We start from the raw sequence: 4,923 nt of genomic DNA on the forward strand, positions 1-4,923 counted from the left end.
AGAGAGAGAGAGAGAGAGAGAGAGAGTGTGAGAGTGAGTGTGTGTGAGAGAGAGGAGAAATGTAACAAAGTTTAATGTTGTAAGTAAACTGTGTTTGAAAGAGAGAGAGGGAGGGAGGTGTTCAGAGAGGAGTCTGTTGGATGTTAAGCTGTTATTTGTTTTATGGACTCCCTATGGAATTAATTTTGATCCAATAATAATGAACGTAACTTTTCAAGAAACTAATGAAAATATAAATTGAAACTGAATAAAATATCTTTGAAACTGAAAAAGAATAAATCGCAGGCAAATTTTTTTACTTCGTTTTTAATACACTGCATGTTTTGCTAACAATTTCTCATATTTCGTTCGCTGATCTGAACTTACAAATGCGCTTCCAGAGATTTCATTTACGCTTCTGAAGTTTTCGTTTACGCTCCCAGAGTTTTCGTTTGCTGTTCTGACACATTTCTGTCGTGGGGGCGGGGCTAGTAGCAGTGTGCTCTTATTGGCTACTGAGTTTTTGATTGACAGCTTCTTCACCTGGAAGTGAAGACGTCAGTGCTGTGTTTATGTGTGGATGTGAGCGTCTGTAAGCGCAGCTTTCTATTTCATTTTATATCTGTAGCTGTGTCCCAAAGTGAAGGCTGCATCCTCCGAAGGCCGTATTTGAAGGCCGGATGGCCGTATTTGAAGGCCGATTGCGTCACCGCGGCGCGACGAAGGACGTCCCAATTCAAAGGCTGCATCCTTGGAAGGTCGCATTTGAAGGCCGATTGCGTCACGCGGCTCGATGAAGGCTGTCCCAATTCAGTTCTGCATCCTCCGAAGTCCGTATTTGAAGGCCGGTTGCGTCATCGCGCCGCGACGAAGGCTTCCCTGATTCAAAAGCGACGCCAAATGCACCCTTCGTTTCCCCGTGAAAAGAAGGATACATAAATGGACACTTAGCGGCCTATTCTACCCCATAAGTCATTGCGCGCCGTTGACGACAGCATTTATTTACTTATTTTTAAAGGCGGCCGAGACTAGAGATCGGTGGTGGACAGCAAATTCACATTTAAATGTAAGTATATGTTTTAATTTACTCAAATAGCTAGCGAAACCAGAGTTAAATTTCTTATAAACTTCTTCTTAACTCCTTCGTCACCATTGCGTGGCTACATTTATCATGTAGTTTTAGGCAAAACTTGTGGTAATAACGTTATTAGTTTAACGACCTATTTGTAATATTTGCACTTGTGTATTATAAGAAATCACTCACCCAATAAAGCCCAAAACAATAAGAAAAGCAGTAGATAAGGCAATGGGGTTTCACTTTTATGTGTTTTTGTAGTGCTGTCATGCTATTTGGTTTTAACCAAATTTTAGTATACAGAAATATGATTTCTTAAGTATTTTGTATGCATGTCTTGATGTGTCATATTTTGCAGTGTTAACAATGCACTTAAGATTGCTCCTCTGTGTTAAGTACCCGTTTCTGCTTTTTTAGAACAATTCAGGAAAAAATGGGTTTATATATATATATATATATAAGAAAAGTAATACACACATCTTTGCTGAAATGTATTGTCCTGTTGTTGTTAACAAGCCATGGTTCATTTGCTCTGCCTTTAGGATTGTAAGTGTCCTGGGACAGGTGAGAGTGTGAGTGGGAAACCCACTGCTGAAACTTGGCCCTGGTTTGTCCTCATGGATGAGGTTTTGGGACAGAGGCAATGCACCAACCCCCCTGTCCTCATCGCCTCAATCCCTGAGGACACACCAGGGCCGAGTTCAGTAGTGGGTGCCCACGGTGAGGAGGAGCCAGGGGCAGCAGCACCAGCACCACCAGTAGCACCAGCAGGAGCACCAGCACGAAGGCGGCGAGACAGGACGGGTTTTTGAACTTGATCAGAGAAGAAATGCAACTACAGAGGGAGGCAGAGGCGAGGAGTGCACAGGAAAGAAGGGAGAGGATGGACAGGCTGTTTTCTCTTCTTGAGAGAATGATTGAAAAATGTTCTACATATTCTTGTTTAACTTTTTTCACTTTTATTTTTTAAAAGAAAAATTATGTACATTTATTTTTATGCTACTTTAATTGTGTAAATAAAAGAGAATGAATTGTTCTGGACATTGTTTATTTTTGTAATGACAGTAATACTTTCTGCATGAAACAAATTCTATACCTTTTTATTTTTTCAAATAAAATTGGTAAATGAAAATCATTTGTTCTATAGGCTACATTAAAGCACTTTTTCCAACTATTTACAAAATACGTTAAACATATCAAAATCAACATAAACATTTAATTTTACAATACATTAAATAAGAAAAAAAATTATGTAGACTCTATTGAGCTGAGCTGCTGGACCGGGATGGGCTGCCCCTAAGGCCTCTCTGCTGGTGGGACATCATCTGGGATTGTCTCCAGAGCGTTTGAGTGCATATTTCCACTATCCACTAAGTTGTCTACCAACAGGTTTGCAGGGCTGATTCAATCGACGGCTTTCTGAAAAAAGTACTTTTAATAACTACTGCATTTATATTAGGCTACTACTGCATTACTGCGTATATGTTGCATTTTACTTCTGTATATTTTCAATATACAGTAATATCTGGTTGTTACATTATATAGCTACTTTTGTGTAGTTTAATGTAATCATATTGTGATGTGAGGAAAAAAGTACTTCAGTAGGTTACTTCACATTTGTAAGTGAATACTTAACGAAATATGCAGTTCCGAAAATTAAAGTAACAAAATTAGTCACAATATTAACAAATTGTTGCTCACTACAGCAGCGTCCCATATCAAAGGGCGCATCTGACGCGCTCGGACCGGTCTAGCCTACGAAGGACTGTTCTTGTCGCCTGGCAACTGTGACAGCTGCCAATGACGAGCGCGAGAAATACTGGACTTTTTATATTCAATTGGGTTTTGTATTCAAACAGGGCTAAACCGAAAATACATGACCTGGCAGCGCCGGGGCTAAAACATCCTCACCATGTCCTCAAGTAAAATATAAAACATAAAAATGAATGACAATAGCCAATTCTGGCTCCATAGCTGTTTACTGTATCAAAATGAATGATCAGGATAGTAGCTGTCCTCTCGCACTGTTGCTTGGCGCCAGGAGCGGTGATCGGGAACACCTGGCTGCGCAATTAGGAAATCCAAGGAAGGCTACATGGAGCGTCCTTCAGAGGACGCATAGGCTGCATCCTTGAAGTCTGCGTCCTTCGAAGGATGCAGCCTTCAACATTGGGACACAGCTTGTATTTTTTTGCTGCTACACTATATTTTTTAGATGATTTCTTATAGAAGGAATAGTACAGACGAATGATATCATTATCATTAGCCATCGTCGCTATAAGGTTACTGGATAGCCTACTCGTGGTAAGTCAGATTTATTTATTTTTAATCAATACTATAGCCTACTAATACTATTTATAATACAGTACTGGCTTTTTTTCAGGTGAGAGCCCATAACATTATACAGCTGTGTTGTCTTGATTTAACTTAGCCCAATCATTAAATGACTTGTTTATCTACATTCGGTTACAGTCTTCGATTATATCATATTTCCCCCCAGCCACCCCAAACAACATTGTTCTAGAGTACTGTACAGTATATGTACTGTAGCCTACAGTACAAAAAGTACTGTATCAGTCAATGATGCCATTGGACCAGAGCGCTGTCAATCATTGCCTGATTCAACTTTGGCAATGTAAAGCCTTTTTTTTACCATGCCAATAAAGCTATTTAAACCTGAATTTCTCAATTGCTGATTAATTTGCGATGCAGAGTTTTTGAAAGAGGAGAGAAACGACTTGACCACAGAACACGTCACAGTTCATAATAATAAACACTCAATTATTTTGAAGTAGCCTATCTTGAAAATTATTTAATTATTTTGAAATTATTTATTCTGATTACTTTTGTGTGATAAAGATGACTGATAGATAAAGCTATTATATGTAGCTAGTATGAGTAAATGCTTTTTCTGTGTCAATATTTGACTAATAATAATGCCAAAAATTGCACTTCAAATGAACATTTCTGAGAATTTTTTTTAATCTTTAATAGTCTTTAATAATAAATATATGTCCAAATTAAAACCTTAATACATGCAAGTAATTATGACTGAAAACATCCAGCAACTGGGGAATACACAGCCATGGATATATGTTTATAGGGGTATACAGCCATCTACTGGTTACACAACAGTATTACATATGATAAATGCTTCATGACTCCCGAGGTAAATATTTAAGCTAGTACTGTAAAATCCCTTAAAACATTTATATAATTTGTTTGGAAAAAATATTGTAAATCTGCAACTTGTTACTGTATGTGGGGGTTCAAAGTAGTTTGTATTGTTAGATTATAATTAATTTCCTCTCTCATTTTCCAGGAGTGGAGCAACTTTTCCATAAACAAAATTCTGATGCTGACACAGAGGATGGAGTGATAGTACCAGAGATGTCCCTATCAGACAATAATCTTACTTTGTTCAGACACATCACCTTTGAATGACTGGGATCTTGATCTTCAGACACCTTGCACTTTATTCGTATTAGTCTGTGCTGATCTTGGATTAGCATACCAACAGCATATGAATGTTAAGGGCATAGTTCACCCAAAAATACAATTCTCACTTATTTTACTCACCCTCATGCTGTCCCAGATGCATTTTACTTTCTTTCTACAGATAAACACGAATTAAGATTATAAGGAAAGTAATCCATCTCGGTGAGTCCTAAAGACGCTTTAAAAACCACACACAGTGAGCGTGACGGTAATCCATGCGACCTCAGTGAATGAATCAATGCCTTCTGAAGTCAAACAATAGGCTAGATAAAATAAATACTAATAATGTAAACTGTTTTAACTATTAAAAATCACTTCCGACCAACTGTCTTGCGTACATGGGTTACAATCCACTTGTATTATGGACTCAC

General features: G+C 38.1%; 1 long non-coding RNA gene across 1 annotated transcript; it reads left to right on the forward strand.

Annotated features, from left to right (window-relative positions):
• The first annotated feature begins 608 nt into the window (after positions 1-608).
• On the forward strand, positions 609-2,095 carry LOC309504855. Its single transcript, XR_014208205.1, has 2 exons — positions 609-1,045; positions 1,597-2,095. It is a non-coding gene; the product is annotated as an uncharacterized lncRNA (long non-coding RNA).
• Positions 2,096-4,923: the final 2,828 nt, after the last annotated feature.

The sequence above is a fragment of the Leuciscus leuciscus genome, assembly GCF_965113295.1.
Source record: "Leuciscus leuciscus genome assembly, chromosome: 8".
Classification (NCBI taxonomy): Eukaryota; Metazoa; Chordata; class Actinopteri; order Cypriniformes; family Leuciscidae; genus Leuciscus; species Leuciscus leuciscus.